Here is a 12,547-nt window from a genome sequence, read left to right on the forward strand (position 1 = left end):
AAGTTTCTTCATCTATAGTCACAGACAGCTCCTTCTCCCACACACCTCTGACCCTCTGCGCACCAATATTAGTCAATCCGTTAACCACACCATACAATGAACTGAGAGAGACCCTAGACTGATGTCGAAACGGCATCCTCTCAATATCAGACACCGCAGGGTGTTGCAGAAGGGTTGTACTATGAGTGATATAATGCCTTACTTGCAAGAAGCGAAAGAAATCCTGCTTAGGAAGTTGATATTTTTCCATAAGTAGATCAAATGACAGCAAAATGTTCTGGTGAGATGGTTATGTAGATGTGTGTGTCATCAGCATAACTGTGGTAACATGTTTAGTTGTTTCCATAATGTGAGCGAGTGGCAGCATGTAGATGTTGAACAGCAGTGGCCCCAGGATGGAGCCTTGGGGAACTCCACAGGTTATTTTGGTTCGCTCAGATTTATAGTTACCTATAGACACAAAGTAGTCCCTGTCATTTAAGTAGGACTCAAACCAATTAATTGCAGTGGCAAAAGGTCCTACCAAGTTATTCAGCTGGTCTGGTGAGATGTTCTGGTGGACCGTGTCAAATGCAGCACTGAGATCCAGCAGTACCAGGACTGAAGTATTTCCACTATCTGTGCTCAGGCGAATGTCATTAAGGACCCTAACTAGAGCATATCAGTGCTGAAAATGTGACTGGTTGACATCAGAACAGTTATTTAGTGGCAGGAAGTTTTTTAGCAGTTGAAATGGGTCAGTGACATGACATGCACATTTTTGTGTCTGAGGATATTATTTCTTTTTTACAATTATTTTTATCAATGTATTAAAGGCATCACTTCTACAAAACTATTGAGTTTTAATGCAGTTTCAGCACATTGTAATAGTATATAGTAAAGCATGACAGTTACAACGAAGTACGGGTCGCTGTCATGACACATGACAGAGTTAAACTAAAACTGGAGACATGTTCGTCATTCTTAATTTCACAATGTTGTTATAAATGTACTAGAGCTGCAACTAAATACTATTCTGATAGACAATTAGTCATCAATTATTTAAATGATTAGTCGACTAATCGGATTATGGATCTCATAATTATTAAATGGCTCTTATTTCACCTTCAGCTTTTAAATCTTTTAAAGCGTGAGGTTGTTTGAATGATGTGCTAATTAAAAAGATGAGATGGACACTTCATTCAAAAATACATCTGTTATTAAACTTTGCTGACAATATTAACCTGAAACTGATAACAGAAAAAGTAAATACAAACCAAATATCCATTAAAAAAAAATAACTGAAAGAATAGGAAGAGGCAAATTGGCAGCAGAGAGAAAAACTGAGTTTTTGTTTTAAAAAAAAAAAGTGCGTTTAGTGCAGAACATTTAGTGCTCTGCGGCTTCTGTTACATTATACAACTATCTACATGACGGTATGTCATGTTTGACTCATCCTTAAGTCCAGCGTGCCTCCTCTTTAAATGTTCGAGCACTGCAGATGTACGTCCGTGGTAAGCAAGGTCCACTTTTATAAATCTCACATGTACCTAATTTATTTTGTAAGTTTAATTGAAGTGGTCCCAGACTTTTGATGTCCGCTGCTGCTGTTTTGTTCCCTGTCCGCTGCCATATTTTTCCCATGGCGGACTTTATTGCATATACGCAGCTCAAGAAGATGATGTCTCACTCTGTAGGTTTTTTTTTTTTTTTTTTTTTTTTTTTTTTTTTTGCCAAAAATAGCCGACTATTCTTATTCTCGACAACGTCAACTAATCGTTGCAGCCCTAAAATGTACCTGTCGTCAAGCTCCACTCCATCCACCTTTGCAGTGCTGCCTGGCTGTAGTTACTGACATTTATACCGTGGTCAGTTCTGATTGGCTGGGGGGTGTCCATTAAAAAGTTATAATAGACACCTATATAAGAAGTTCCGGCCAAATAGCCTTATTGTTGTAAATCATTGCGCTGACTAAATGGTAGTTGGTAACCGTGGCAACAGAAACTCAGACGTCGAACTGCAGATCATGTCTGTGACGGCACATTGTTGTAAAAGCAGGTACAGGCTCCGTCAGTCCAGGAGAGACGAGAATTTTGTCAACAACATTTTGTCGTCCCGCAACGTCCACATACGTTAAACCAGCAGCGGTCAGAGTCCACAAATGTTAAACCAGCAGCAGTCAGAGTCCACAAACGTTAAACCAGCAGCGGTCAGGATCCACAGACGTTAAACCGGCAGCGGTCAGGGTCCACAAACGTTAAACCAGCAGCAGTCAGAGTCCACAACCGTTAAACCAGCAGCGGTCAGAGTCCACAAACGTTAAACCAGCAGCGGTCAGAGTCCACAGACGTTAAACCAGCAGCGGTCAGGGTCCACAAACGTTAAACCAGCAGCGGTCAGAGTCCACAGACGTTAAACCGGCAGCGGTCAGGGTCCACAAACGTTAAACCAGCAGCGGTCAGGGTCCACAAACGTTAAACCAGCAGCGGTCAGAGTCCACAAACGTTAAACCGGCAGCGGTCAGAGTCCACAAACGTTAAACCAGCAGCGGTCAGGGTCCACAAACGTTAAACCAGCAGCGGTCAGAGTCCACATGCGTTAGACCAGCAGCGGTCAGGGTCCACAAACGTTAAACCAGCAGCGGTCAGAGTCCACAAACGTTAAACCAGCAGCGGTCAGGGTCCACAAACGTTAAACCAGCAGCGGTCAGGGTCCACAAACGTTAAACCAGCAGCGGTCAGAGTCCACAAACGTTAAACCAGCAGCGGTCAGGGTCCACAAATGTTAAACCAGCAGCGGTCAGGGTCCACAAACGTTAAACCAGCAGCGGTCAGGGTCCACAAATGTTAAACCAGCAGCGGTCAGAGTCCACAAACGTTAAACCAGCAGCGGTCAGAGTCCACAAACGTTAAACCAGCAGCGGTCAGAGTCCACAAACGTTAAGCCAGCAGCGGTCAGAGTCCACAAACGTTAAACCAGCAGCGGTCAGAGTCCACAGACGTTAAACCAGCAGCGGTCAGAGTCCACAGACGTTAAACCAGCAGCGGTCAGAGTCCACAACCGTTAAACCAGCAGCGGTCAGGATCTACAAACGTTAAACCAGCAGCGGTCAGGATCCACAAACGTTAAACCAGCAGCGGTCAGAGTCCACAACCGTTAAACCAGCAGCGGTCAGAGTCCACAAACGTTAAACCGGCAGCGGTCAGAGTCCACAAACGTTAAACCAGCAGCGGTCAGGGTCCACAAACGTTAAACCAGCAGCGGTCAGAGTCCACATGCGTTAGACCAGCAGCGGTCAGGGTCCACAAACGTTAAACCAGCAGCGGTCAGGGTCCACAAACGTTAAACCAGCAGCGGTCAGAGTCCACAAACGTTAAACCAGCAGCGGTCAGGGTCCACAAACGTTAAACCAGCAGCGGTCAGGGTCCACAAACGTTAAACCAGCAGCGGTCAGGGTCCACAAATGTTAAACCAGCAGCGGTCAGAGTCCACAAACGTTAAACCAGCAGCGGTCAGAGTCCACAAACGTTAAACCAGCAGCGGTCAGAGTCCACAAACGTTAAACCAGCAGCGGTCAGAGTCCACAGAAGTTAAACCAGCAGCGGTCAGAGTCCACAACCGTTAAACCAGCAGCGGTCAGGATCTACAAACGTTAAACCAGCAGCGGTCAGGATCCACAAACATTAAACCAGCAGCGGTCAGAGTCCACAACCGTTAAACCAGCAGCGGTCAGAGTCCACAGACGTTAAACCAGCAGCGGTCAGAGTCCACAGACGTTAAACCAGCAGCGGTCAGAGTCCACAAACGTTAAACCAGCAGCGGTCAGGATCCACAAACGTTAAACCGGCAGCGGTCAGGATCCACAGATGTTAAACCGGCAGCGGTCAGAGTCCACAGACGTTAAACCAGCAGCGATCAGGGTCCACAAACGTTAAACCAGCAGCGGTCAGAGTCCACATACGTTAAACCAGCAGCGGTCAGAGTCCACAGACGTTAAACCAGCAGCGGTCAGAGTCCACAACCGTTAAACCAGCAGCGGTCAGGATCTACAAACGTTAAACCAGCAGCGGTCAGGATCCACAAACATTAAACCAGCAGCGGTCAGAGTCCACAACTGTTAAACCAGCAGCGGTCAGAGTCCACAGACGTTAAACCAGCAGCGGTCAGAGTCCACAGACGTTAAACCAGCAGCGGTCAGAGTCCACAAACGTTAAACCAGCAGCGGTCAGGATCCACAAACGTTAAACCAGCAGCGGTCAGGATCCACAGATGTTAAACCGGCAGCGGTCAGGGTCCACAGACGTTAAACCAGCAGCGGTCAGGGTCCACAAACGTTAAACCAGCAGCGGTCAGAGTCCACATACGTTAAACCAGCAGCGGTCAGAGTCCACAGACGTTAAACCAGCAGCGGTCAGAGTCCACAAACGTTAAACCAGCAGCGGTCAGAGTCCACATACGTTAAACCAGCAGCGGTCAGAGTCCACAGATGTTAAACCAGCAGCGGTCAGAGTCCACAGACGTTAAACCAGCAGCGGTCAGGATCCACAGACGTTAAACCGGCAGCGGTCAGAGTCCACAAACGTTAAACCAGCAGCGGTCAGGATCCACAAACGTTAAACCGGCAGCGGTCAGAGTCCACAAACGTTAAACCAGCAGCGGTCAGAGTCCACAAACGTTAAACCGGCAGCGGTCAGAGTCCACAGGCGTTAAACCAGCAGCGGTCAGAGTCCACAACCGTTAAACCAGCAGCGGTCAGGATCTACAAACGTTAAACCGGCAGCGGTCAGGATCCACAGACGTTAAACCGGCAGCGGTCAGAGTCCACAGATGTTAAACCAGCAGCGGTCAGGATCCACAGACGTTAAACCGGCAGCGGTCAGAGTCCACAAACGTTAAACCAGCAGCGGTCAGGATCCACAAACTCTAAACCGGCAGCGGTCAGAGTCCACAACCGTTAAACCAGCAGCGGTCAGAGTCCACAGATGTTAAACCAGCAGCGGTCAGGATCCACAGACGTTAAACCGGCAGCGGTCAGAGTCCACAGACGTTAAACCAGCAGCGGTCAGGGTCCACAAACGGTAAACCAGCAGCGGTCAGAGTCCACATACGTTAAACCAGCAGCGGTCAGAGTCCACAGACGTTAAACCAGCAGCGGTCAGAGTCCACAGACGTTAAACCAGCAGCGGTCAGAGTCCACAAACGTTAAACCAGCAGCGGTCAGAGTCCACATACGTTAAACCAGCAGCGGTCAGGGTCCACAAACTTTAAACCAGCAGCGGTCAGAGTCCACAAACGTTAAACCAGCAGCGGTCAGAGTCCACAAACGTTAAGCCAGCAGAGGTCAGGGTCCACAAACGTTAAACCAGCAGCGGTCAGAGTCCACAAACGTTAAACCAGCAGCGGTCAGAGTCCACAAACGTTAAACCAGCAGCGGTCAGAGTCCACAGATGTTAAACCAGCAGGGGTCAGGATCCACAGACGTTAAACCGGCAGCGGTCAGAGTCCACAGACGTTAAACCAGCAGCGGTCAGGATCCACAGACGTTAAATCAGCAGCGGTCAGAGTCCACAAACGTTAAACCAGCAGCGGTCAGAGTCCACAAACGTTAAACCAGCAGAGGTCAGGGTCCACAAACGTTAAACCAGCAGCGGTCAGAGTCCACAGATGTTAAACCAGCAGGGGTCAGGATCCACAGACGTTAAACCGGCAGCGGTCAGAGTCCACAGACGTTAAACCAGCAGCGGTCAGGATCCACAGACGTTAAATCAGCAGCGGTCAGAGTCCACAACCGTTAAACCAGCAGCGGTCAGAGTCCACATACGTTAAACCAGCAGCGGTCAGAGTCCACAGATGTTAAACCAGCAGCGGTCAGGATCCACAGACGTTAAACCGGCAGCGGTCAGAGTCCACAGACGTTAAACCAGCAGCGGTCAGAGTCCACAAACGTTAAACCAGCAGCGGTCAGAGTCCACACACGTTAAACCAGCAGCGGTCAGCGTCCACAGATGTTAAGCCAGCAGGGGTCAGGATCCACAGACGTTAAACCGGCAGCGGTCAGAGTCCACAGACGTTAAACCAGCAGCGGTCAGAGTCCACAAACGTTAAACCAGCAGCGGTCAGAGTCCACAAACGTTAAACCAGCAGAGGTCAGGATCCACATACGTTAAACCGGCAGCGGTCAGAGTCCACAACCGTTAAACCAGCAGCGGTCAGAGTCCACAAACGTTAAACCAGCAGCGGTCAGAGTCCACAGATGTTAAACCAGCAGCGGTCAGGATCCACAGACGTTAAACCGGCAGCGGTCAGAGTCCACAGACGTTAAACCAGCAGCGGTCAGGATCCACATACGTTAAACCAGCAGCGGTCAGAGTCCACAAACGTTAAACCAGCAGCGGTCAGAGTCCACAACCGTTAAACCAGCAGCGGTCAGAGTCCACATACGTTAAACCAGCAGCGGTCAGGATCCACAAACGTTAAACCAGCAGCGGTCAGAGTCCACAAATGTTAAACCAGCAGCGGTCAGAGTCCACAACCGTTAAACCAGCAGCGGTCAGGGTCCACATACGTTAAACCAGTAGCGGTCAGAGTCCACAACCGTTAAACCAGCAGCGGTCAGGGTCCACAAACGTTAAACCAGCAGCGGTCAGAGTCCACATACGTTAAACCAGCAGCGGTCAGAGTCCACATACGTTAAACCAGCAGCGGTCAGGGTCCACAAACGTTAAACCAGCAGCGGTCAGAGTCCACAAACGTTAAACCAGCAGCGGTCAGAGTCCACAGACGTTAAACCAGCAGCGGTCAGAGTCCACAACCGTTAAACCAGCAGCGGTCAGAGTCCACAGATGTTAAACCAGCAGCGGTCAGAGTCCACAGACGTTAAACCAGCAGCGGTCAGAGTCCACAGACGTTAAACCAGCAGCGGTCAGAGTCCACATACGTTAAACCAGCAGCGGTCAGAGTCCACAGATGTTAAACTCTGTCCTTCTAACGCCAGCCTTTAATCAGCCAGCCGATAAATCAGTCGGGCTAGATTTGAGAAACACCGTATTAAACAACCAGTCTGATGTCATCATTATGTCTGAAGTAGAAATGCCAGGTCTGTTTAACCAGATTAACTCCATCCAGGTCAGGAGTTTGAGATAAGAAATGGAGCCTTGAGGCAGAAGAGCGTGATGGAAATTTTATTCATAACAGTATCAGTTAAGATGTTTACGTCCAAAACAGTTTGTATGGTAAGAAGCTCAGCATGTTTACAGATGACTGTGCAAAGACAACTTCCATTTTATGGAAGCAGGTTTCAAACTTATGAGTGGATCCTTCTCAGCTAGAATCTTTGTGAATTATTTCCACGACAAGAACAAAATGAAGGCAAAAGTGTCTCATCTGGAACTTGCTCTGAAGAAAAACTGTATTAACACTTCATCCATAACAAGTCCTCTACTTTTAGATTTTCTTCTGTCTTATATTCAGATTGCACCTTCCTCTATGCATCAGTAACCTTTTTCTCCTGAACCTTATAATACAAACTGTACTCTTGTGTCTTCTTGTTTATCTCCCCAGACCTTCCTCAGCAACATGTTTACACCAAGGAAATTTTCTCGGATCAGCAGGAGAGGAATTCCAGTCGGGACCAAACAGAATCGAAGCCACATATTAAAGAAGAACTGGAGGATCTATGCATCAGTCAGGACCTAGAGCCACATGTACTGAAGCAGGAGTTCAACATCATCATGGTAACACATGAGAACAGTGATCACAGCGAACCAGAACCTGAGAGCCAAGACCTGGAGGAATCGGACAGAATTCACAGTAACGAAGCAGATGCCTCCTCCGTGTGTTATTCTGACACAGGTAAAAAGTCTGATAATCTGACCTGTGGAAAAAAAATGGTTATAAGTCAAATTCTAAACTGAAGTCACATTAGAGTCCACACAGATGAAACAGTCAGTCCACATGAGAGCTCACACAGGTGAGAGGCCATTTGCTTGAAAAGCTTGTAGGAAAATAATTGCTGAATTATACTCGGAGGAGTGAAACCATATATTTGTGAAGCGTGGGAAAGGTTTCAGTAACAGCCATGTTTTGCTGCAATGTACAACTCACGCAGACAAAGGGTGTGAAAAGTTTCAGCCTGGTAACATGGAAACTCACACATTAAATGGATAGGAACATAAGTTTAGTAACTCCAGCATTTTAAAGTGTAACAAGTACAAATTAAATATACTAATATGGAAGAATTCCTCAAATTTTCCAAGTACAAAACTTTAGTCCCACAAAATATACATGCCCTTGGACCAAGTGTTGGAGAGCACGCCTTCCGAGGACTCCTCGTTCTGCTGGGGGACTTCAGTGCCCACCTGGATATGACAGTGAGACCTGGAGGGATGTGATTGAGAGGAACGGCCCCCCTGATCTGAATCCAAGTGGCCTTTCCTTTCTGGACGTCTGTGCTCGTCATGGATTGTCCATAACGAACACCTTGTTCAGGCTTAAGATGTCCACGTGTGCACTTGGCACCAGGACACTCTAGACCGCAGTTTGATGATCGACTTTGTAGTCACATCATTGGACTTGCAGCAGCATGTCTCAGAAACTCGGGTGAAGAGGGGTCAATTTTTAACTAGGGCTGCCACAACCGATTATTTTGATAACCGAGTAGTCACTGAATATTTTGGTGATTAGTCAACTAATTGGATCATATGTAAATTGTATGTTAACGCACCGGTATTCAGCTGCTCTTATATAACCAAAAGTAGTTTCCAGCTTGAAGTGTTTTCTCTAAGTGTTACGTGCTATCTAATAAGCCTGTACCCTAGCTCATTGTAGACATCAGTGTTAGCAGCTAACTAGCCAATTAGCTTACCGAGACATGGCCAAGGTGGTGAGGGGATCCAGTGTGTTTGCCTCAGGATTGGGTCTCTACTGTTTGCAGATGATGTGGTTCTGTTGACTTTATCAGGCTGTGATCTCCACTCGGCGATTCGCAGTCTAGTGTGAAGCGGTTGGGATGAGAATCAATACCTCAAAATCCGAGACCATGGTCCTCAGCCGGAAAAAGGGTGGAGTGTCATCTCCGGGTCAGGAATGAGGTCCTGCCCCAAGTAGAGAAGTTTCTGGGGGTCTTGTTCACGAGTGAGGAAGGATGGAATGGGAGATTGACAGGTGGAACACTGTGGCGGACTCTGCGTTGGTCTGTTGTGGTGAAGAAGGAGCTGAGCTCTTGATTTACTGGTCGATGGGATGGGCACATGGGATTGGGAAAATGTAGCAGATAAACTAATGTTTTGACAACTTGGGCTCTTGGAAACATTCTGGTCCACACTCCGGACCACTTGGTGGCAGTAATGCCACCAATTCATTTTTCCCAACTGCCAAAAAAGCACAGAGATCAGGATTTACTGAACCGATCACAGGGAAAAAAGAAAGATAAGAAATGTGGAGAAACAGGTAACTGGGATGAAAGGGCAGATATCTTGCTCTAGGATTAACAGTAAACGTGTTTCTTATGACATCATTTCTGTGCTAGGAATGTTTATTCCTCCATAGGGGGGGCACTGTAGAAGAAGTTTGAGAACCACTGGCTTAACCCAACTAAAAGGTGGATTAACCCCAGAACCAAATATTCATTGTTTTAACTTCTTTAAAGTAGACAGTACTACTACAGTCATTTAGCAGACGCTTTTATCCAAAGCAACTTACATCTGAGAGGAAGAACACAAGCAAGGATTTAAACAAGATGGGACGTCATAAATAAATATCCGACTGGTCTGAGTCCAGTTGGACCCAGGTGCTGTCATGTAGTGCTAGAGGCAGTACATTTTATTTGTTTATTTTTTGTAAGTCCCATGTTTAAATACAAGATCACGATTTCATCACAAAATATCATCTTGGGCAAAAGTACACAGAGAAATTCACTTTCTTTTTCATCATGCACGTATTTGCATATCTGTAGATTATATTTAGTAGGATGTGTTTTCTAATATTACAGAAATAATATTTTTCTTCATGTAATGTTTTTTTTTTTGTCTTTCCAGATCTCCCAAAGCAGTATGTCTGCAAAAAGGAGGAGGTTCTTTCAGACCATCATCTCTGTAAAAAGGAAAAGAACCACGGTTTGGACCAGAAGAAACCACAGCCTCCATGCATTAAAGAAGAACAGGATGATTCCTGCATTAGTCATGATCTTCATCAGCCTGTACTGAAGCAGGAATACAATATTGTTGTGGTGACATATGAAGGAAGTGACCACAGTGAACCTGAGTGTCAAGACCAGGAAGAACACAGCAGAAGTCCCAGTAGTGGTGCAGACATTTCCCCCATGTCAGAGAGTCGATGCATTACTGATACGAGTGAAAAGTCTCTCAAGTGTGGCTTTTGTGGAAAGTTTATAAGTCTAAGTCTAAACTAAAGGCACATTATAGAGTCCACACAGGTGAAAAGCCATATTCTTGCAAAACATGTGGGAAAAGATTTTCCAGCTCCTCTGCTTTGTATAATCACATAAACACGCACACAGGTGAGAGGCCGTACTTCTGTAAAACCTGTGGGAAAGCTTTCAGAGTGAATGAAAAATTACTGATCCACATGAGAACCCACACAGGCGAGAGGCCATATCCCTGTGAAACATGTGGAAAACGTTTCAGTAATAATGGCGATTTGCTGCGTCACATATCGACCCACACTGGTGAGAGGCCGTATTCTTGCAAAACGTGCGGGAAACGTTTCACTCAAAATGGTAGTTTGACTGCTCACATGAGAACCCACACAGGTGAGAGGCCATACCTTTGTGAAACATGTGGGAAACGTTTCTGTCACAACAGGGACTTACTGATCCACATAACCACTCAACACGGATAAGAAGCTCTAGTCCTGAAATATCTGTGGAAAAAAATACCATGTTACCAAGACATGCAAAAAAGAATAAATCTATGAGATCAGAATTGAAGCTTTGCGAAGCGTTTTTAGTTTTTCCTGCAGCAGGGTACGTTTATAAATAATCAGTAACCATAAAAACAACCCCAAAATCCTCTTTTCAACAATAGATAACATCTTAAATTCAGATTCCATTATATCGAATTTTAACCCAACACATGCTCTATGCGAGGAGTTTGCAGACCACTTCGTGGGTAAGGTAGACACTATAAGACGTGATATTTTATCCTTTCAAAATAACATTATTTTAAATACATCTGAGTGTCTGCCTTTACCGGAGGAAACACTGGACAGTTTTGCCCTGGTTAACGCTGTGACACTTGATAAGGTTTTCTCCTCAGTGAGGCCTACCACATGTCTTTTGGACCCAATCCCAACTTCGTTTTTTAAGTCATTTTATGCATCTTTTAGAGACGAGCTTTTAAACATTATGAACTGCTCTCTTCAGACGGGGGTCTTCCCTGCTGCCTTTAAAGGAGCTGTGGTGAGGCCCCTGCTGAAGAAGGGCGGTTTGGATTTTAATGACCTTAATAACTTTAGACCGGTGTCCAACTTACCATTTTTAAGTAAAATTTTAGAGAAACTAGTTTGTATTCAGCTCGCTGATTTTTTAAACACACAGAATGTCCTTGAGAAATTTCAGTCTGGGTTTAGGGTGAACCACAGCACTGAGACGGCCCTTTCTAAGATTTTAAATGATCTTAGATTAAATTATGACTTAGAGAAGACAACAGTGTTGGTTCTCCTGGATCTAAGTGCTGCTTTTGACACCGTTGACCATACTATTCTTTTATCTGGTTTAAAGCAGCTCGGCCTCTCTGGTACAGTTCACAAGTGGTTCACCTCATACCTCACAGACAGGACATTTATGGTAAGCATGGACACCTACTCCTCTAGGGTCCGGGAGATCACATGTGGTGTGCCACAGGGTTCGGTTTTGGGCCCAGTGCTTTTTAATCTGTACATGCTCCCTCTTGGCGGGGTCATCAGGAGACATGGGGTCAACTTTCATAGCTATGCTGATGACACCCAGCTGTACATCTCCGTGTCTCCTGATGACTCAAGGCCAATGGATGCTCTTTTTTTTTTTTTTTTTTTTTTTTGTACTCTCTTTATTGAAGTTTTTATGAATACAGAGACAAAATGGTATTCCTTTGTATAGTGAGAAATTATTATACTCTCATTTGGTAGAGAGCAGAGACTAAATCAAATAAGTCAAAACATACGCAAGGAAAAAAAAAAAAAAAAAAAAAAAAAGAAAACCTGAACCAAAAACATTGAACAGAGGATGCCATGCATGTAATGCCCTTTCAGAGTTGGACAATCACCCATTTGTAGCATTGAAATGGTTTATAAAAGGTTGCCACGTTAAGTCAAATGTATCTAATTTCCCTCTCAGTAAGAATTTAATTATCTCCAATTGTAAGTGTTTCATTACTTCCTTCATTAGAACCGAGAGGGAAGGGGCCACCGTGCTCTTCCAGTTCAGTAAAATTAACCTGCGTGCCAGTAACAATACAAAGCGTGTCATGTTTTTTTGGTTATTTGAGAGCTCCACAGTGACCGGATTCACTCCGAACAGCGCCAGTATAGGGTCTGGTTTTAGTGTTTTTTTCAAAATTTTGGTTATGAATAC

The sequence above is a fragment of the Melanotaenia boesemani genome, chromosome 9 (genome assembly GCF_017639745.1).
Source record: "Melanotaenia boesemani isolate fMelBoe1 chromosome 9, fMelBoe1.pri, whole genome shotgun sequence".
NCBI classification, from domain to species: domain Eukaryota; kingdom Metazoa; phylum Chordata; class Actinopteri; order Atheriniformes; family Melanotaeniidae; genus Melanotaenia; species Melanotaenia boesemani.